Below are 24,203 nucleotides of genomic sequence, written 5' to 3' on the forward strand. Positions count from 1 at the left end.
TAAGTTGACCTTTTGTGTATGAACATAAGGGTTGGTAATGTGAAGTAAGTATGATATTAAAAATTTGTGCATATGAAATTATCCGTTTAGCTATATGAATGCTATACTTTTGTTGTGCTGGAATCCTTTGCTCAAAACTTACTAAGCATAAATTGCTTACTCCATTTCTTTGTTTCTCTGTTTTATAGATTTTGGCTCGTCAGCTATCGGATTCGGGATTTTTGGAAGTCGAAGTCTCCCACACTATCAAAGCCCTTTTGGTACACTTTTGGTTGAACTCCGAAAATGGCATGTATAGGACTACCCTTTTTGTTGTGGGTCATGGACCCTTTGGATTTGTATAATTTTGGATAGCCATGCGAAAATGGCTTATATATGTTTGAGCATAATGTTATAATCATTTGGTATGGATATGGTTATTGAGAGGTGTGGATATGCTTAACAAGGATTGGCCATGGGAATGGTTAATCACTATCATAATTTGTGCTATTTATGCTAAAAGGGCTAGTTGAATCATGGAAACTATGAAATAGGTAAAGTCTACCTTAAAGGCAGATGCTGACAGCAGCAGTAATGTACATTTGGAAAATCACTAAAAATAGTAGGAATGGAATTAAATAGTGAATAAATTATTTAAATGAACCTTGATGAATCTATTTTCATAGGAAAGTAACAAAACGATCATATGGACAGTATGTTAAGATATATTCAGGTTCTCGTGAGACAGGGCCAGAACGGTTTCCGGATTCCCTGTTTCGACTTTGGAAATTCATTATAAATTAACCAGTGATAATTAGGAGCCATGCCATATATGTATAGATTCCTATCTGAGTCTAGTTTCTATAGAAATAAACAACATCAGTATTGAAGCCCTGTACAGGGAGATATCCAAGTCGTAATGCGCAAAGGTCAGTGTAGTCGATCCCTATAACATGGGAGACTTTGACTAATAAACTGTACTAATTCGCCCAACCAAAAATTATATAAAAAAATATGTAGATGGGAATATGAGTCTAGTTTGATGGAAAAATTACGAAACTGATTTTTGAGTTGTGAAACTCAAGATATGATTTTTAAGGTGACAGTGACGCAGTTAGCCAACTGCCTGGAAATTTTTTAAATGGACTGCGATAGTAAGCGAATTTAGTCTGTGAACCCCTTGTGTCCGACTCCGGCAACGGTCTCGGGTACGGGGTGTTACAATTTTATTGGTATCAGAGCTACGGTTTAGTCGATTCTAGGACTACCGTAATGCGTTAGGTCTAGCTATACATGCCATTTTATGTGATTATTTGATAGTGTGGTGATTTCTGACATTTGCAAATGTGTTTATTTATAGTAATGGATCCCGATCCCGACCGAGCGGTAGCTGATGATCTTGAGAGTGTAGCGCCTGCTCCCGCACAAGGGACAGCGCCGGCGGACTCTCAACCTAATGCTAGTAATCCGAATGATGAAGCTAGACAAGCTTTCTATAGCGTGATGAATGATTGGTTCAACCAATACATTCGAACTAATACGGCTGTTCCACAACCTCCATTCCCGACTAATACAACCCCCGCACCTACAATACCTCCGGAAACTGACCAAATAAGGTCAAATAAGCCCCCAGTTGACAGAATCCGAAAACATGGGGCTACTGAATTTAAAGCTACGGACAGCGATGATGCCGAGCAAGCTGAATTTTGGTTGGACAACACTATCCGGGTACTCGACGAGCTATCTTGCACACCCGATGAGTGCCTAAAGTGTACTATCTCCTTGCTACGTGATTCTGCCTACTATTGGTGGAGTACTCTGACTTCTGTTGTGCCCCGAGAGCAAGTAACTTGGGAGTTTTTCCAAACTGAGTTTCGAAAAAAGTATATCAGTCAGAGATTTGTTGATCAAAAACGGAAGGAATTTCTTGAGCTTAAGCAAGGTTCTATGTCAGTTACTGATTACGAGCGAAAATTTGTTAGACTTAGTAGATACGCTCGGGAATGTGTTTCGTCCGAGGCTATCATGTGTAAACGCTTCGAGGATGGGCTGAATGAAGATATAAAAATGTTCGTTGGCATTCTTGAAATACGAGAGTTCGTAGTACTTGTCGAGGGAGCTTGTAAAGCCGAAGAGCTTAGAAAAGAAAAACAAAAAGTTGATGTGGGAACTGGAGAGTTTCGTAAAAGATCCTCGGGAAAGTCTCTTCAACAGGCATCAAAGAAATTTCGAGATGATGTGGGCCGGTCTAGAGGCACTTCGGGCCTTTTTAGACGAGATCATGATCGACCCCCTGTGGGTACACGAGGCACTTCGGTCGCCAGTGTTGGGAATGAACGTCGAGACAGAACGGAATGTCGATATTGCGGTAAATGGCATTCGGGGAGTTGTAGATTCCATGACCGGTCCTGTTACAAGTGCGGATCAGTTGACCACTTCATTAAAGATTGCCCGAGGTTGTCTGAACAGAATGTAAATCAGAGTGGGAAACCAGGTGCTACCACTGCTCGAGGTAGACCATCTAGAAATACGGGCAATGCTAGTGGTGGTCAGAGAGGATCTAGAGATGCTACGACCAGATCCGAGGCTCGTGCGCCTGCTAGAGCTTATGTTATACGTGCCCGCGAGGATGCTTCTTCGCCTGATGTTATTACCGGTACTTTTACTCTCTTTGATACTAATGTAATTGCTTTGATTGACCCCGGTTCTACTCATTCTTACATATGTGAAACCTTAGCATCCAGTAAGACTTTACCTATTGAGTCTACTGAGTTCGTAATTCGGGTGTCAAATCCCTTGGGTCGTTACGTGCTTGTCGACAAAGTGTGTAAGAAATGTCCCCTAGTAATTCGAGGTTCTTGTTTTCCGGCGGACTTGATACATTTTCCGTTTGATGAATTTGATGTTATTCTCGGGTTGGATTGGTTGACCGTGCATGATGCGGTTGTGAATTGCAAAAGCAAGACTATTGATTTGAGGTGCGCAAATAACGAAGTAATCCGAGTTGAGTCTACAGACTTGGATGGGTTGCCAGCTGTGATATCCTCAATGTTGGCCCAGAAATATGTAAGAAAAGGGTGCGAAGGATACCTTGCGTATGTACTTGATGACAAAGAATTAGAAAAGAAACCCGAATCTGTGCCAGTGGTTTGTGAATACCCGGATGTTTTTCCTAAAGAATTACCGGGTTTACCACCTGTTCGGGAGATAGAGTTTGGTATTGAGCTTGTACCTGGGACTACGCCGATTTCGATAGCTCCGTATCGTATGGCACCAACCGAGTTAAAAGAGTTGAAAGCTCAGTTGCAAGAATTGACGGATAGAGGTTTCGCTCGACCAAGTTTCTCACCTTGGGGTGCACCAGTATTGTTCGTGAAAAAGAAGGACGGAACCATGAGGTTGTGCATTGACTATCGTCAGCTGAATAAAGTGACAATAAAGAACAAATATCCGTTACCGCGTATCGATGATTTGTTCGACCAACTGAAGGGAGCCTCAGTGTTCTCAAAAATAGATTTGAGATCAGGCTATTATCAGTTGCGAATTCGAGATTCGGACATACCCAAAACTGCCTTCAGAACGAGATATGGTCACTACGAGTTCTTAGTGATGCCGTTTGGGCTCACTAATGCCCCTGTGGTATTTATGGATTTGATGAATTGGATCTTCAGACCATATTTGGATCGGTTCGTAGTTGTGTTCATTGATGACATCTTGGTCTATTCAAGAGATGAGACCGAACATGCTGAGCACCTGAGACTAGTGTTGCAAATTTTGCGGGATAAGCAGTTATATGCTAAGTTCAGTAAGTGTGAGTTCTGGTTAAGAGAGGTTAGCTTCTTGGGTCATGTGGTATCCTCATCGGGTATTCGAGTTGACCCGAACAAAATTTCAGCCATACTTAACTGGAAGCCTCCGAGAAATATTACTGAGGTTCGGAGCTTTTTGGGACTCGCCGGTTATTACCGACGATTTGTCAAAGGTTTCTCGATGATAGCCACACCAATGACGAAGCTACTTCAAAAGGATGTTAAGTTCGAATGGACAGAGAAATGTCAGAAAAGTTTCGATCAACTGAAAACTTATTTGACTGAAGCTCCAATTTTAGTGCAACTCGAATCAGGCAAAGAGTTTGTCATTTATAGTGACGCATCCCTACTTGGGTTGGGTTGCGTATTGATGCAAGAAGGTCGAGTGGTGGCCTATGCGTCGAAACAATTAAAGCCACATGAGAAAAATTATCCGACCCATGATCTCGAACTAGCTGCCATCGTATTCGCTTTAAAAATATGGCAACATTACTTATTTGGTGAAAAGTGCCATGTATTTTCGGATCACAAAAGTCTCAAATATTTGATGACTCAAAGAGACTTAAATCTGCGACAAAGACGTTGGCTTGAGTTGTTGAAAGATTACGAGCTTGTCATTGATTACCACCCGGGAAAGGCTAATGTGGTTGCGGACGCCTTAAGCCGGAAATCACTGTTTGCTTTACGAGCGATGAATGTGCACTTGTCTGTTCTACCCAACAATGTGTTAGTAGCTGAATTAAAGGCCAAACCATTATTGATTCGTCAAATTCGTGAAGCTCAGAAAGTCGACGATGAATTGGTTGCAAAACGGGCTGAATGTGTTCCGAATATGGAATCCGAATTTCAAATTGATGATGACGATTGTTTAAGGTTCAGAAGTCGGTTGTGTGTTCCAAGAAATTCAGAACTCATTTCGATGATTCTGAACGAAGCCCATTGTAGCCGAATGTCAATTCACCCGGGGAGTACGAAAATGTACAACGATTTGAAACGTCGATTTTGGTGGCATGGTATGAAACGAGACATCTCCGACTTTGTTACGAGATGTTTAATATGTCAACAAGTGAAAGCGGAACATCAAGTGCCTTCAGGATTACTTCAGCCGATCATGATACCTGAGTGGAAATGGGATCGAGTCACAATGGACTTTGTGTCCGGACTGCCATTGTCAGCAAGTAAGAAGGATGCGATTTGGGTTGTTGTTGATAGACTGACTAAGTCGGCTCACTTTATCCCCGTGCGTACGGATTTTTCATTGGATAAACTAGCTGAATTGTATGTTTCTCAGATTGTGAGATTACACGGGGTACCTATTTCTATCGTGTCGGATAGAGATCCGAGATTCACCTCACAATTTTGGAAGAAATTGCAAGAAGCTTTGGGTACCAAGCTGCATTTTAGCACTGCTTTTCACCCCCAAACCGATGGTCAATCCGAGCGGATAATTCAGATACTTGAGGATATGTTGAGATGTTGCATCCTCGAGTTCAGTAGTTCATGGGAACGGTATTTACCTTTGATTGAATTCGCTTACAACAATAGTTTTCAATCAAGTATTAAGATGGCACCTTACGAGGCTTTGTACGGTCGTAAATGCCGTACACCATTGTTTTGGACCGAGCTCGGTGAAAGTAAAATTTTCGGAGTTGATTTGATTAAAGATGCCGAACAGAAAGTAAAGGTAATCCATGAAAGTCTGAAGGCAGCCACAGATCGTCAGAAATCGTATGCGGATTTGAAACGAAAAGACGTTGAATATCAGGTGGGAGATAAAGTGTTTCTTAAAGTTTCGCCTTGGAAAAAGATACTCAGATTTGGCCGTAAGGGCAAGTTGAGCCCGAGATTCATTGGGCCGTACGAAATCTCCGAACGAGTTGGTCCGGTTGCGTATAGATTAATTTTGCCCCCTGAACTTGAAAAGATTCACGACGTCTTTCATGTTTCGATGCTTCGACGTTATAGATCTGATCCATCGCACATAATTAGCCTATCAGAGGTTGAAATTCAAGCTGATATGAGTTATGAAGAAGAACCGATGCGTATCCTAGCTCGTGAAGTGAAGGAGTTGCGAAACAAAAGGGTTCCGTTAGTAAAGGTGTTATGGCTAAAACACAGAGTCGAAGAAGCTACTTGGGAAACCGAGAATGCCATGAAAGAACGATACCCAAACTTATTTACCGGTAAGATTTTCGGGGACGAAAATTTCTTAAGTGGGGCAGAGTTGTGACAGCCCAAAATTGACCCTAGTCGGGAAGTGGTTTCGGGACTGTTAAACCGAGTCATAAAAATAATTAGCTGTCATATTTGATGCTTATTATATGTATATATGCATGTGTGAAAATTTCATATTTGAATTTTGTTTAATTGTAGGTGAATTTTAGTAAATAGGACTTATGTGAGAAAATTTTGAAATGTGGTAGGTCAAAGCATAAGGATCTATTAGTGCATGAAATAAAAAGGGGGGACTTGCATGTCAATTTCCCCCCCTAATTAGTAGTGGCCGGCCATGACAAGTATGGTAGACCAAGTGTGATGGGCAAGAACATGTCATAAACATGTTAAGTTAGTGTTTCATGGGAAGTATGATAAAATAAGGAGCATGGGAATAAAATAATGAAAGGGAATATGATGAAAACAAAAAAAAAAGTGTTCATCCTTTGGTTCATCCTTGGCCGAAAATTTTAAGAAGGAAGGAAGAAGAAAGGTTGAAGAGGTTCGGCCATGCATGTAACTAGGCTAAGGTATGTTTGATGATGTTCCATGAGATGCATGCATGTTTTAGTTGTTAGCTTGAGTTCTACCTAGCCCATGGTCTAAATCTTGCTATGTGATGGAAATGACACTCGGCCATGGATGCATCATTCTTGCTTGGTGTTGATGTTGTGTTGGTGAGATACCAAGTTATTTTTGTGACCAAGTTGAGATTTGAATTTTTGGAATGAGTAAGGTTTTCGGCTATGGTAAATATAAGGGTGATGGATGTTGTGTCATGCTAAATCTAGATGAACAATGTTAGTGCTTATATCTCGATATTCATGAGTTTCTTTCTTGGTTTTACCTCAAACCCATGAAGTATTTTAATTGGTGTTGTTAGAAGTTTCGGTCATGGGATTATAAGCTTGTTAGTTTTGATGATGAAATTTATGCCTTGCAAGGGTAAATGGTGTCTTGATGCATTCGGCCATGGTAGAAAGTAGAAGTGAAATGGTAGTAAGATAAAATGCAAAATGTTAGTATTTGATTACTAGTGTATAAATGCGTATTAGCCGAGTTTTGAATTTGAAACGAAACGGTATATAACTAATACAAGTAACCATACTTGTGGGAAGTATTAAGCATATAATTGGCCTCAACATATACATGCATACTCGGCCACATAAGAAGATTTGTGTTGCATGCATTCGGTTAGAGGCAAACATATTGATGGCTATATCTTGGTTAGGACAATCGGCTAAAAGGGAGTGTGGGTTAATATGTTGAGTTGATGCATGATTTCACATGTATGTGACTTTAATGTCTAATGTATAAATATGGGCTAAGTGCCTAGTGTTCCTCTTTTCGATGCTCAAATGATTAAATCAATTTATTTGTTTAATTAAGCTCAAGAGCAAAGGGGATCTAAATCCGATAAAGGGAAGGAAAAAGTGGTCGAATAGCCATCGAAATCGTTCGACAATATCCGAGGTAAGTTCTTGAGTAATAGAGCTTAAATTATGATTTGATTAGATCATGTTTTAAGCAAATCAAAATCATGCTCTTTGTGTGTGGCTATTGAGCCGAAATTGCAAGAATGATAAGTGTCTTGTGTTTGAGTTTTGCTAATGAAAATGAAATACGAATGTGTCATGATTTATTGTTAAATGTGCATGGTTATTTGAATGATGTCCGGGCTAAGTCCCGAAGGCTTTGTGCTAAGTGACCATATCCGGACTAAGATCCGAAGGCATTTGTGCGAGTTACTAATTCCGGGCTAAGCCCGAAGGCATTGGTGCGAGTTACTAAATCCGGGTTAAGTCCCGAAGGCATTTGTGCGAGATACTATAACCGGGCTAAGTCCCGAAAGCATTTGTGCGAGTCACTGTAACCGGGCTATGTCCCGAAGGCATTTGAACGAGTAGCTATATCCGGTTAAATTCCGAAGGTACGTGATTTGGGAATGAATGATCTTGCTGTAAAAATTTCAGTTAATACGCTTGTAACATCCCAACATTGAGGTATGTTTCGTATGTGCTTTGAATTAGTTGAGCCCTTACAAATAAGTATTCGCTCAGTTGATAAATGAGGTACCGGCCTTTGGCTAAGTTGATCTTTTGTGTATGAACATAAGGGTTGGTAATGTGAAGTAAGTATGATATTAAAAATTTGTGCATATGAAATTATCCGTTTAGCTATATGAATGCTATACTTTTGTTGTGCTGGAATCCTTTGCTCAAAACTTACTAAGCATAAATTGCTTACTCCATTTCTTTGTTTCTCTGTTTTATAGATTTTGGCTCGTCAGCTATCGGATTCGGGATTTTTGGAAGTCGAAGTCTCCCACACTATCAAAGCCCTTTTGGTACACTTTTGGTTGAACTTTGAAAATGGCATGTATAGGACTACCCTTTTTGTTGTGGGTCATGGACCCTTTGGATTTGTATAATTTTGGATAGCCATGCGAAAATGGCTTATATATGTTTGAGCATAATGTTATAATCATTTGGTATGGATATGGTTATTGAGAGGTGTGGATATGCTTAACAAGGATTGGCCATGGGAATGGTTAATCACTATCATAATTTGTGCTATTTATGCTAAAAGGGCTAGTTGAATCATGGAAACTATGAAATAGGTAAAGTCTACCTTAAAGGCAGATGCTGACAGCAGCAGTGATGTAGATTTGGAAAATCACTAAAAATAGTAGAAATGGAATTAAATAGTGAATAAATTATGTAAACGAACCTTGATGAATCTATTTTCATAGGAAAGTAACGAAACGATCATATGGACAGTATGTTAAGAGATATTCAGGTTCTCGTGAGACAGGGCCAGAACGGTTTCTGGATTCCCTGTTCCGAATTTGGAAATTCATTATAAATTAACCAGAGATAATTAGGAGTCATGCCATATATGTATAGATTCCTATCTGAGTCTAGTTTCTATAGAAACAAACGACATCAGTATTGAAGCCCTGTACAGGGAGATATCCAAGTCGTAATGCGCAAAGGTCAGTGTAGTCGATCTCTGTAACATGGAAGACTTTGACTAATAAACTGTACTAATTGGCCCAACCAAAAATTTTAGAAAAAAATATGTAGATGGACATATGAGTCTAGTTTCAGGGAAAAATTACGAAACTTATTTTCGAGTTGTGAAACTCAAGATATGATTTTTAAGGTGACAGTGACGCAGTTAGCCAACTGCCTGGAAATTTTTTAAATGGACTGCGATAGTAAGCGAATTTAGTCTGTGAACCCCTTGTGTCCGACTCCGGCAACTGTCTCAGGTACGGGGTGTTACAATTTTATAATTATATTATATATTTCAACAGAATTATTACGAAATTTGCATGAATTTGAGTTAAAAAGGGCTTAGAGAAATCTATATATTTTCGTGTTTCCAGTGATTGAGTAGGCTCACTTTGTGTAATTATTGAAGAGATTGAATATTTCTTATTAAATTAGGCTCCGCGAACTAGGGAAACCGAACTACGTAATAATTTATTATATTTTTGTATGTTTACTATTTTGCATTTGGTGGTTAAAGGAGTGCTCACTACTTTAAACTCTACTTGTATCCTGTAAAAAAAAAACTTATTGTTTCAAAAGTAAATAAAAAGAAATTGAAAGAAAATAATTTAGTATAGATTTTAATAATTTTTGTGATCTCAAAATTAAAAATTAGTTAGCAATCAAATTCCTATTAAAACAATATATAAGTTATCGAAATTGAGGAAATAAAAATTAAACCCGTCTTCCGTCTACTTTTAACTTATCGAATCGAAGAACAATCCTTAATTATAAAAAAAAATTTAAACCAAAAAAGTACTTCATATAAAAAAATTTCATAAAAGAAATAAAGGTTTTACAAAAAGAGAAAAATAAGAACAAATCCACTAAGAAATTAAATGCCTCGAAGCAATTATAGTAGTAGCGGAGTTGCGTTAATCTGCTCCGCTTTTTTTAATAATTATTTAATAACATTTATAATTATTTAATAATTTTTAGTATTTTTATTTTTTATATTTAATAATAATTATTATAATATATTAATATTATTTACAATTTTAATATTTTTTATTTGGTTAACAATCACATCATTGATCAATGCTATACACGTGACGCATATAATTAAATTTTTGAAAGAAAAATATAATGAAACAAAACTTTTGATACTAAAATTAAAAGTATAATATAATTCAAAAGTGAAATTATAACTAAAGCATTTTTTTCTTTATAAAATTCCGGTCATATTTTTATCAAAGGGGGAACCAAAAGAGTGGAGCGGTGCTGACGATATAGGTGATGAAATGATGAAGCAAGAGAGATAAGTGGGAAATACTACTAGTAATGAGTAAAGAGTTAAAATTTATAAAATGAATAATATTAATTTTCTTTTAAAATATAAGGGGAAAACTGAGACCCTACACATCAAGCAGACCCAATGTATATGCCAAGTTCTGGTCCCAGGCTTCTTTCATAAATTCATCCACGGGCTTCAAAACTTCATACCCCAACTCTCACCTTGTGTGCGCGTCCTCACACGCTCCAAATAATTGCTCCTATCAAGTTGTGATTTTCGATTTAATTTTACATATCTTTAACCATGTATGTGTAAATAATTATATTTACTCATCATAAAAATAAAAAACAATGCATATAATTAAATCAAAACAAAATTTTTAAATAATTATATTAAGTTATAATTCTTATATCACATTATACATTTCGTCTAAAATTTAAGTATAGTTTTAAAATTTATTTTATTTTGAAAGGAAAGAAAGTATATTAACTAATATTGAGGTTAGTAAATTTTATAGAAAAATCTCAAAATTATACATCAATTTTAGTTTAATATGTATTTTATATATAAAATTTTGATTTGATTCAATTCTCACAAATTATTAACACATTTATTGATATAGTTTCATTTTTTGTTTACATATTGCATATACAAATAGTTATATTTATTTAGTATAAAAATAAATTGATATATATTTATTTAAATATATATGATTTAATCAAAATTAAAGTTTCATTTATACATTTGAACCGCAATCAAAGTTTCATGTGTATAATTCCATCAATTTAAAGTTTATATATCATATTGCACATTAGATTAAAGTTTATGTATAATTTTGAGATTTATCCTTAAATTTTATGAATAGAGTTAATAAAGTGATGTTTTTAAAAAAAATTAGTTTGTTACATAATGTGCGTTGTAGGTGTATTTATAGGTTTAATTAATTTAATTTAATTAATTATATATTTTATTTATTTATTTGATATAAGTAATTATTATTTAATATACATGAAGTTTTGTTGATTTTGCTTTCCAATCACATGTCTAATTTTAACTATCCTTATTAACTAATAGAGTGAAAAATAGACAATGCAAAAATTTGTTATATAATTCAAATATGCTTGTAAGGTCTTTTCCGAAGGCTAACTCACCATCAGTTATGCAATACAAGATATTTGTAACACCCTTCATTCGGTCCGGTCGCTGAACCCGAGCTATAGGATGTTACCATAATTAATTAAGCATATCACTAGAAAAATTCAGCTTTAAACATTCCATTAAATAATAAACATGATATAATCCAAGCAAAAAACAATTTATAAACATATTTGAGCTCCAAACGAGCTTATGAAGCTCTTAGACTAACTCGAAAACAAGTTAAGACTAATTTGAAACTTTTTATGAAAACATAGGTAAAAAACAAAAAAATGGGTCACACGACCATGAGGCTAAGCCGTGTTACAGGTTAACGTTGTGTGTGATTAAAGCACATAGCCGTTGTAATCAAATCGTGTATGGGAACTAAAACCATGTATTCGGAGTCACAAGGCTATGACAATAGGCTGTGTAACTAACTATTACAGTGTTGGAACTAATTGTAAAACTTTGTAAATATTCACACAACCGTGCCATCGGACCATGTGCGAGACTGTGATCGTGTGCATTCATTTGTTACCCAAAACATATAGCCTACACATGTAACATCCCAAATTTTAACTTAATGAGAATGTAGAATTATATAAAAAAAGAAGAAGTTAGCTAAGTAGTTAGTTGTTAAATGTGAAAGCATGGAATTTAATAAGGTCTCAAGTTCAAATATTTCCATTGCAAAATAATTATTTTTTTGCGAAATCCCTTATTTCTTTTAGAGTGTGTCGATCGTGCCCTTTTTAACCTAGGTAGAAATATTATTTTTACACAAATTGATTAGCCTTTATTCTTTTTTCCCGCACCTTAGTCATCCCTCTCCTCTTTTCTCTTCCTTGATTTTCAATTTTTTTCTTTCTTCCTCCATTGTTGCCATTGCCCATAACACCTAGTTTTATCATCTTTTTCTTTTCTTTTTGCCATAAGATTTTGCATCATCTCCTCCATCACCTTGTTTCCATTTTTATCTAATTTATTCAGCCCCAAATATGAAATCTTAAACCTCCAAGATCGATTTCTATCATTGACAAGAAGTGCCATTGCCGCCCATAGCATCTAACATGTGTAAGATCTTTTTTTCTTTCACTTTCTTGTAAAATATTATCAAATAAAAACCTAATTTTATAGATCTGGAATTTGGGTAATTTTTAAAGATTTAATAGGTATTTTTAAAATTTTTAATCAATTCCAAAAGTGGTTTTAAATCAGCCCCAAAGTGGCCACCGCGGGTGTTAGTGCAAACGCCTATGGGCAAGAAAGGGAGTTGTTTTTCTTTAATTATTTCCTATCTTTTTCCAGAATGATTTTGGGTTCTTGAACCCCTCCTAATCAACCTTGAAACATGTGTTAATTAGGGAAAATCAATCTTGACCCTTCGACACTTCAGATCTGACAATTTGAGAAGCGTAAATGTAGGCAATTGTAAACTAGTGAATATATTCGATTTAGACATTGGGAAAAGTTGTTAATTGATCAAATAAAGAATTTTTAATCATAGATAAGCTACTAATTTTTTAGTAATTGATTTTGCTATGTGCCAACTTAAATTTCCAAATTAGTAGTAACGCTGGAAGACGTTCGCGCGTACGATTCGCCTCAAATCAGTGTAAGAAATCTAATTAGTTGTGATTGTGATGATTGCATTGAACCCATAAGTGGGTGTTTAGGGGCTGTTCATGTAACATCTCTCACTCGTATTCAACACTGAAATAGGGTTACGGAGCATTATCGGACTTATAACACATTCAAACATACATTTCATATACAATTAATCAAATCATATACATTTCATTCACAACCAATCATTGTGTCCCTAATACAAATCTACGAGGCCCTAAACATGCATTCAGGGTGGTTGGGGACCAAACCGATAACTCAGGAAATTTTTCAACACTTAGAAAATTTTTGCATAAAACAGAGGACACACGCTCGTGCATCTCACAGTACCAATACACATGCCAGTGTGGCTATCCCATGTGCCCTAAAAATGGCCATACACGTCTGTGTGCCAGGCCGTGTGTTAGGCCGTGCCAAACCTGTAGGGTATACTGACTTATGCCACTTGGCCAAATCACACGACCGTGTGTGAGGCCATGTGGAGCATACTGACTTGGTTTCAAATTCAACACCAAGGGACACATGGCCATGTACATAATCGTGTGTCACACACTGCTGAGACACATGCCCGTGTCAACAAAAATAAGCTATTTACCAAACCATATTGCCATCCCGAATTGGCACACACATACATCAAATCAATTGATACTAATAGAATGCATAAATAAGCATTCAAGCAACTTCAACCAAGCATCATTTATTTCATTTCAATACCAACAAATACAAGGTGCACCATACCAAAATATGAAATTCAAATACATACCTAATTTTACCCTTTTCATTCATCCATATGGTAATTTTCAAACATGCATCAAATTACCTAAACTCATAAACCTACTAATTACCAATTCATCTACCATTTGATATTCACCGTATTCATTTTCAACAAGCATCAACTACCATCATAACTAGCATTTATAAGGCAATTACTAAACTCAAACAAAGGCCATTTGCACTTTTTTATATATGTAACATCCTGATTTTCGGGTTTTTTTTGCGATTCTCGATATTTTGGTAAAGTTTTTAAAATTTGGTATTTGATTGTGGAATTCATAATTTGAGTAGGTAAATGGGCTTATGGAAGGCCCATGTACTGGCCAAAACCCGGTGGAATTTTTGAATTTTGGACTTAAGAAGTTAGTGGCCTTGGATAGGTGGTCTTATTAAAATTTGTGGGTGAAATGTAACACAAATGAGCCTTTGGTAAAGTGGCTAAGTGACGCCACTAGGGAGCTATAAGTGTAACACCCCGAACCCGAAACCGACACCGGGGTCGAACACGAGGTGTTAACTGACTTTAACCCCTTATAAAATTTATTTTCCAGACACTGCCCAATCTGTGTACTAGTCGTTTTAAAAATCATATCTTGAGTTTCGTAACTCGAAAATCAGTTTCGTGATTTTTCCCAGAAACTAGACTCATGTGCCCATCTATGTATTTTTTTCTAGAATTTTTGGTCGGGCCAATTAGTACAGTTTATTAGTCAAAGTCTCCCATGTTGCAGGGGTCGACTACACTGACCTTTGCCCATTACGACCTCGATATCTCCCTGCACGGGGCTTCAATACTGATGCCGTTTGTTTCTATGAAAACTAGACTCAGAGAGGAATCTGTACATATATGGTACGACCCCTAATTATCTCTGGTTAATTTATAATGAATTTCCAAAGTCGGAGCAGGGAATCCAGAAACCGTTCTGGCCCTGTCCCACAAAAATCTGATTACCTCTTAATATACTGCCAATATGATCTTTTCGTTACTACCTCATGAAAACAGACTCATCGAGCTTCGATTACATAATTTATTCATCAATTAATTCCACTCCTACTATTTTTAGTGATTTTTCAATCTCATGACACTGCTGCTGCCAGCATCTGTTACGAAAGTAACTAGGTCCATTTCATGCCTACCCTTGATCCAACTCAATCGAACATTCGTGCCATTTTCGCATGGCTTAAAGTTTACATGCCAAAGTTCAAACACAACGTAATAGCTTATACATGCCAAAATGTTCTTCTAAGCCAACTAAGAAGAAAGTACCAAAACTTGCTATCCGGTGTGATGACTTCAATGACGGCCTGACCCCGCAAAAAAAATAGATGAGTCCAAGCAACCTATAATGGGTGACAAGGAAACACCGAGTGAGTTTATAACTCAGTAAGTCATAAGCAATGCACTACCATCCATCAATAACATTATCACAAGAGGAAACAAAATGGAACGAGACAATTTACTCCATCCATACCGAACCATACAATAGTTCCTCCAACCTATCGATTCAGTTTCATATCAATTCATGCATTCACATTCCATTTACTCATCAATAGGACATTGAGGCATTTTCATAAATCAATTTATTTTCGTTACAGTCAAACGACTAAACGGCCTTTCACCCATCCTACGATAAATTTTATGTACGTGACTTCAAGTATATTTGTCACATAGGTTCAAACTTACCGAGCTCAACACCAAGTGTAAGCATAGCACCTATTAGCCATGTACTCAAGACACTTACCCGATCCGCTGTCCGCGATCGACTCAATAGTGTCACACACATAGTGTCCATAATGATTCACGAATGTATATTGAGTCCGCACACTCAGTGCTATATAATCAACTCACACACTTAGTGCTACGTAATCAAATCGCACACTTAGTGCTACATAGTCAAACTCGCACACTTAGTGCCGCATGGTCAATTCGCACACTTAGTGCATCATATTCATTTCGCACACTTAGTGCAACATAGTCAAATCGCACACTTAGTGCTGTACAATTTAATCCCGCGCACTTAGTGCCAATCTCATGGTCATAAATGGTTATACCCGCACGTTTAGTGCCGAGATCAACAACTCATTACATCTTACCTCTTTTCTTTTCATTCAACAATTTCATCATCACATACGTACATGCATATATATATATGTATATTTATTCATTCCATTCAGCATCAATACATAAACATTATGACCATTTGAAACAATACCAACTACATGCTTAATGACTTACCTTGTGTTGGGTAAGACGGTTCCAACTCGGCTACTCAGTGATCTTTTCTTTGCCTTTGCTTGATTCTCCTCCTTTAGCTCCTTGAGCTTAATCAATAATTCACTAGTTTAACCATCTTGTTAAACATTCATAATTCAATTACACATGCTTATGTATGTTTGTATATTCGGCAACCATCCTCACTAATTACTCATGTTGATGGCCGAATGGATGTATGTGTGTACAATGTCAACTATAACATCATGTGATTCCACATATGACTACATTTCTTAAGTTCCACATCTTAATGCCCATTATACATAATCACATACATTACTCAATATTATCCAAATTCACATTCGGCATTTTCACAAACACACATCCCGATTTCATTCACTCATCTCTAATGTTAATTAAGAAATGTCGAATGTCACCAACTAAATGGCATACACACACACCCACATGCATAAAAGTCATCCCCACCTCCTATAGCTCATTCGGCCTTCACCTTTGCTAGTTTTCCCCATTTTTTTGTCGGTTATATATACATAGTCCTAAGGTAATATCACGAATGGGCTTACATATATATGTATATATATATATAGCCGAATATGCAAAGCTTAAACTCAACATCACATAAGCTCCTAAGTGATGGCCGAATATGTATATCCATATATATTCATCAACTATACTATTACCTTTAATTTATCTAATCACACAATTTCATCTCATGAACACTTGACCCATTTCTCACAAAAATGAAACAACAACTAAAATGAACATCCCATTTTTACCCCATATGGCCGATTACTTCATTAGTTACCAAGCTAACAATTCAACAATTTCAACCTCATTACAACCTCTACCTATCCAATATAACATGAACACAATCCTCCACCCCTAAATTAGATTCGGCAATCACTTAACCCATTTTAACCTCCACTTTCAAGTCAAAAGCAATTAACCACTCACCATATCCTACATTACTATCCATTTTAATGACATTAACACATCTACTAAGAGTTTCAAGCTTCTTGGCCGAATTTCAACCTCAAAATCCTAAGTCTAATCTATAGGATGAGTAGAATTTGAACTAACCATCTCAAACATGCATAGATTTTCAAGAATCATTCAATACATACCTCATTCTAGCCATCTTCCAAGCCAAAATCCAATAACCAAATCTCCCTTCCTTCTCCTCACTCACGGCAATAGCCAAAGAAAAAAAAAGATGAACACTCCCTCTTCCCTCCTTATTTTATTCATCTCTTCCTTTTTAATTCCTTTCTTTAATTTATTTTAATTATCATGCTTAATATTTTATTTTCCTTACCATACATCACTAACACAACATGTTGGTGACATGTTTCCACCCATAGCATGGCCGGCCACTACATATTAGGGAGGGGGAATTTGACATGCAAGTCCCCTTTTTCTTCCACATGCACTAATAGGTCCTCATGCATTGACCTATCACATTTTAAAATTTTCTCATATAAGTCCTATTGACTAAATTCACATGCAATCGACTAAATCGAAGCTTGAAATTTTCACACATTCATGATTACATATTCTAGACAATAAACATCACATTCAAACCTTTCGGTGACTCGGTTTAGTGGTCCCGAAACCACTTCCCGACTAGGGTCAATTTTGGGCTGTCACAATAAGAGTGGCGTGTAAGTGGTTGGGGGAAGACCTGTGTTCGATTCCCTGTGATGGCAAAGGTAATGTTATTTTTATGCTTGTGCATGCTAGAGTTTAAAGCTGGATGGAACTCTGTGGGGGAGTTTGAATCAGTCAAATGCATGAATTAAGGAGGGATAAGGGGAGAGATTTTAGGGAATTGAGAGGAGGATAGAGCTTATCTGAATTGAGGGGATTAGAGAGGGGATTTCGGCAGAGGGGTTTTTAGTTAGGGATTTTCGGCAATAGGAATTAAGGTGTGCCGTTTTCTCCTTTTGGTGTAGTCTTTTCTCTCCTTTTTCTTTTTCAGCCGAATCTACCATCTCTCCTCTCATCTTTTCTTCCTTTTCCTTCTTCCAAACCAGCTTACTACTTCCCTCCATTCATCTACTATTTCTTTCCCTTACCTCCACTTCTGCCGAAATACCGTAAAAGCCGAAATATGTAAAGCTAGGTGGTGCCGATTTCTTGTTGACCAGCAAACCTCTTTTTCTTTTCACTTTTTAGTGGTCAATTCTCTTATCTTCTAAGGCATAGATGGATTCAAGAAGAGAGACTGTGGTAAGTGCTCGAACTCTAAACGATTCCTATAGTAACTGTTGACAAAAGCCAAAACCCCTACAGTTTAGGAGATGGCCGAATGTGGGTATAGGCTCTATTTGGTTTTTCTTTAATCTTTTTATGGTTTGTTTAGTGGAGGAGCAGCAAGGCGTAGGGTCGACTTGGATTAGTTTGGATCATCGGAGTGGCTAGAGCTAGTCATCAATTTCGGCAAAGGTAAGGTTCCTAAGGCCATTATGGAGGGTGGCTGAATGTGTAAGTGTTGATATTAGATGGTTCTCGATTTGGTTCAATTATTGTGAGCTGATCTATTAACGGTTGATTACAGGAGAAATCGTGTAGGAGATCTCGTCGAGGAATATCGTAAAATCGGTCTGCAACGAACCCTTTTTCATAGCTTAAAATGATAAATGCCGAAAAGCTGAAATGCCGAAATTCTGGCATTTCGAGGACTTGTGAGCAAGCGAACGCTCATTGGTTAGCTAGATTCGCTAAGATGATGATCGGGACCGTTGGAATAGGTAAGAGCATGATTTTTGGCATGACGGTAAGTTGGGCCTCGATGGGCTGAAGTTGGGCCCAATGGGCTTTCGGGCCCATTTGGGTAAAATTGGTAGAGAATGAAAACCTATTAAATTGTGCATTAAGATGGGTAACAACATTGTGGAATATAGGCTAAATGGGCCTGATGACAAAATCGGCTATGTAGGGCCCATTAGGGGTTTTTGGCCCAATAACTCGGTTTCGCTTAAAATAGGCCAGAATCGCTGTTTAAAACATAAGAATGGTTAGTAACTAATAATGAACATGGAAAACCTTAATGTTTGGTAAAATTATGAAATTACCTTTATAATATGAAAATGACTGTTTCGCCCTTAGGTAAAATGACCATTATACCCCTAAGGTTTATTTATAAATTTGATATGTGGGATATGATATACATGATTGATATGATATGCACATGATATGTATGAAATGCACATGATGTAATCATAAATGCATTGGGATGGGTTTTTATATGGATGGAGGAAGTCCAAAAGGGCTTATGCCCCAGTTTATTGAAAAGGGCTTATGCCCCAGTTTATTGAAAAGGGCTTATGCCCCAGTTTATCGAAAAGGGCTTTTCCCAGTAATTAAAGAGGCTAGGCCTCCAGATATATGATAAAGCAGCTATGCTGCCAGTGGTGTGTTGGTTGGGTGGGTTGAGTTATTCCCCACATGGTGTGTTGGTTGGTACGGGTAGAAAGTAGCGGATGGTAGGTTGAGTAGTCTCCCCAAATGGGCTTGCATATATTCATTGATATTACATGTGATATTGAAATGGCGCTATGGGCCATACCATTTACAGTAAAGGCTTCGGCCCAGTAATATGAAATATGAAAAGGCTTCGGCCCAGTATACGCTGAGATTGAAGTTGGGCTTAGGCCCAGCAGGCTGATATTGCTTAGGGCTCTGAAAGGGGCTTGTTACACATTGAGTTTCCAAACTCACCCCCTTTCCTTAACCTTGTAGGTCAGCCTTAATTTGGGGACTTAGAGCCTGAGGGGATTCAGAGTGGCCACAATGATCGCCTTTGGGCTTTTGAATAAGTGTTTGGTTTTCATAAAGTTTGCTTTATTTATTATTTATTTTTGGGTTATAATAAGGCCATTTTGACTTGACTTTCTTTCTTTTCAGGGATTATTTTATTTTTAATAACTTTAATCTATTTGTTAATAAATGGGCTAGACCTAGGACGTGTTTTCAAAATGATAATAGTTTTGAAAATAACACCACGCCACGATTATCCGATTTATCAAATATTTCAACTTAAATAAATTACAACTCGATTTAACTAAGTGTGGCAATGGTTGTGGGCATGTATAGGGTTGGATCCATTCGAAGAGCTTGGTACTTAAGCAGCCTTCATGGCTCACCTCCTCTCTCACGGATTCCTACCTGGTGCCCAACTCCTATTCACTTTGTTAGCTTAACAAAAGTCAGTTTTTAAAGCACTAAAATGAAACATGGATTTTTAACTTCAACGTGGCACGTCAAATTCGGCCATAACGTCTGGGCCGGGTTTGGGGTGTTACAATATACATCATCAAATTCACCATTATAAGCCAACTCATGTGGTTATATATATATATAAACCAAACCTAATATGTACAAGCCAACATAAATGGCCAAAATACATATACCAAAAAGACCAAGTCCTTATACATGACATATACTTAAAATACCGAACTTCATAGGTACCTGGAATGAGAGAAATGTGCAAGTGTACACAATCACAACAAGTAATAAAGTGACAAGTAAACGTTGAGTTATCGTACCTATAGGGACTGTGAAAAGGATTATTTATGAATGCAATTTAAAACACTTTTGTGAAGAAAAATATTTTGTTTGTAGAGGGTAATTAAAAACTAAGATTTTAAACTAAGTAAACTAAAAAAATAAATCTCAAATGCACAATTTAATATGATTTAATCAAGATGACATAATTGTGTTGATTTAATTACATTTCTTTAACTTAGAATTATTAAGCTCATGCTTATGCTGTTACGAATAAATTCACGACAACTCAGTAATTTGCTAACTTATGAACATATTCACCTACAAAAATCCATTCATCTCTTAACATATCCCTATGTTAATTCAAATGATTAAACAGATTTTAATAAGTAAACATGTTATGGCACATACATACTCATTAAATTGAACTAATCTCTTGCATATCCCAATGTCAATTCAAATGATTAATAAAATCTAAAGAGCATATAAAAGACTACATGACGTAACAATGTATTCTTACCTTGAAACAGTTTAATCACATTAATCTTGCAAGATATGCAAGGCAAGTGTATCGCCAGATACATTGCTAATTTAACCTTCAGCTACCTTAGAAGAATAAACATGCACTAATTAAGTATTGTGGCCATTAATTACAATTTCAATCTATTTAAATAATTAATTCATTAGCTACCTCACAATTGTAATGCAAGAATAACTTAGGCATGATTTTACTTAATCAAGCATTTTACCGAGGCCTATAACAGCATAAACACAATTTTAATAATTTAAGCAAATGAAATGCAATCAAACCAACACGAATTAAATTCAAGCTAAACTGATTAAATTAACCATTTCAACAACATAAATATTTATATATATGTTCATCATAACAACAACAAGAATTAAAGAGATAGGAAATAAGAGTAAAATCCGGTGTTTTTTCGAGCTTTGAAAAAGTTGCTCCGTTCTTTGTTCTTTGTTGTCCTCGTTGATCAAGGCTTCTATGAACACTCAATTGCTGCTCCAAAATGGCTAAAGAAGAACCCTTTTCCAAAGGGAAAAATCGGCACAAGAGCAAGGGACTTGAAATGGGAAAATGAGAGGAGAAAGTGAGAGAGGAGAGAAGAGATGTGAATGAATTGAGGCGTGCTTTAAATGATCAGCCAAGGGGTGTTTTTATAGCTGAATGTGGCAGCTAAAATTTTCTAAACATAGCAGCCAAAGAGCCACTCCTTGGCTGGCCATCTATGTGGCAAAGTTGATGGCTTCAACTTTGCTAAATATAGGTTGGGGCAAATCCATAAATCCACCAATTGTGGAGGGGCTTGAATGCAACTTTGACAAGTCTTCAAGGGCTTATTTTCAAGCTTAATTAATCTGATAATAAGCTGATTTGGGTCCGCATATGGATGGTTTTGGGCTGCCCAATCCTTGGCCGATTCAGTTCAATCGGTTCGATTCAACTGGACTACTTTTTCCATAATTAATTAATAATAATTTATTTAGCTCAAATTAAATTGGGTATAAATTAAAATTAATTATATTATGAATTAATACACATAATTGGACCATCTTAGGCTGGAACTTAATTTTCCTTGATACTTCAAATTACTTCTCGGTTTTGTGCTTCTGGCAATGTCTGCCGAGCCATTTTTCGCCTTTTGTGTAAATTTGTTGAAAATAACCAAAATTTATCAAAAATTATTATAAAATTAACTAAATTTCAACATGTTCATATTTTAAGTGCACTTTAATTATTTTATAAAAATTAATTATTTTTTGAAAAGAATTTAACCGAATTTGCATGAATTTAAGTTAAAAAGGGTATGAAAAAGTGTGTCAATTTTTGTGTTTCCATACCCCCAAACTTAATTCGTTGCTCGTCCCGAGTAATGCACAAATTTCAAAAAGAATTTCTCGAAACACCTTTAAAAAATTCCTTCAGAACAACATTTTTCTCAAAATTATGAATTTAATATCTTATGCTCAAAGACAAGAAAGTTATGCTACTTAAGTATACATATCGTTTAAATTAATCTCAACAACTATTATGATAGCAAAAATCAGACTAAATGCTTCCTAATAAAATCATGTTAAACCTTACCAATGTAATTTTATTCCCTTTATTCAAGATTAAGCTGTAATCATCAAGTTTAACTTATGTCTTCATATGTTGTACGTAGCAATTTCTCTCCACTAATATAGGTAGCATTGGAACTTTTGAATCAATTGGTCTTTAACAAGGTTGTAACGTGGCTAGGCTTAAGGGTAGGTAGAAGATAGATAAATTTAGGCTTTTAAACCCTAGACTCAGTTTACATCGGACCTTTGAAATAATTACTTTCAATACATGAACTTTCTTTGCTTTCACATGCTCTTTTGTACATCTTATTTTAAGAACTCATGCTCTTTTTTTTTGTAATTCGAGCATTTTGCTGAATGTACTACAATTTTAGAGCATTCGATACTTCTTTTCAGCTCCCCCAAACTTATTTTTTAAGAATACTTTGAATAGTACTGAGTTTAGTGTTTGGGACAATTTTAAGATAGTTAAGAAAGAAGTGATGGCTAAATTTGCAAGGGTTCAAATAAAATTAGGCCATATAGTCTCAAAGTTGGGTTTCAAAGGATAAAAATTTCATCATGGTTGGCTTGAAAGGCTCAAACGGTCCAAACAAAAGTTGCCTAAATCATTTTAAATGTTCCATGCTTCCTAGGATTTCACCTCAAGAAACTTCTAAGTCAATTCTAAAGACTTAAACTTTTATGCACACCTAACTTTTGTAAGGAACTAAAATTTTATGGTACAATTTGCATGCTTTATTAAAAATACATTCATGTCATTATTAAGGTAACATAATAATTTATTGAAATAATAGAACTTTATTTATACTGAAGTTTAGCATATTTAACAAAATTTCCAATTATTGAACAAAATATATCCTACTAATCATAAATAAAAGAAAAATATATTCTGAATGGAAATAATTCAAATTCAATTTTTCGGTCCCCTACTTAAGATGAACAATGTCCTCATTGTGTAAAATGAATAGATACTATACACCAGGTAGGATTCTAGAAAAGAGGAGGTAAGTCAAATTGACTGCTTAAGTACCAAGCTCTCTCTAGATCCAGTCCTAGACATGTATATACCTATTGCCACACTTTATACTTTGCGACTTGTTCAAATTTTATTTATGATTTTCCTCTCTTATTATGCAAAAATAAAAATCTTTAATTAAACCTAATCCTAAAATAACCTAAGAACAGAAAAAAAATAAGGTCGAGATCCCCCATTTTATTTATTTCCAGACCTTTCCGAATTTGACTCATCTTTTGCTCCATCATTATTGCCTTTGCATGAATCGGTTCACTCCTTCTTTGATACTAGACTCCATGGTTCAAATATAAAATCTGGAAATTCAGGCACAAAAATAAATGGGTCATTGTAAATTTTCTTGAGAGCACTTCTCATCGACTCATCCCTTATTTTTGAGTATCTCCAGTAAACTTGTTGCTGCCATTGCATATGATGCATTATGTCCATCAACTTTGACAGCTCATCTCGAAGATCTGGCCTAGGCGGTTGAGCTTTGAACATTGAAGTTTTGTCATCAAGTTCAACTTCTGGTTCA

The sequence above is a fragment of the Gossypium hirsutum genome, chromosome A09 (assembly GCF_007990345.1).
Source record: "Gossypium hirsutum isolate 1008001.06 chromosome A09, Gossypium_hirsutum_v2.1, whole genome shotgun sequence".
Lineage (NCBI taxonomy): Eukaryota > Viridiplantae > Streptophyta > Magnoliopsida > Malvales > Malvaceae > Gossypium > Gossypium hirsutum.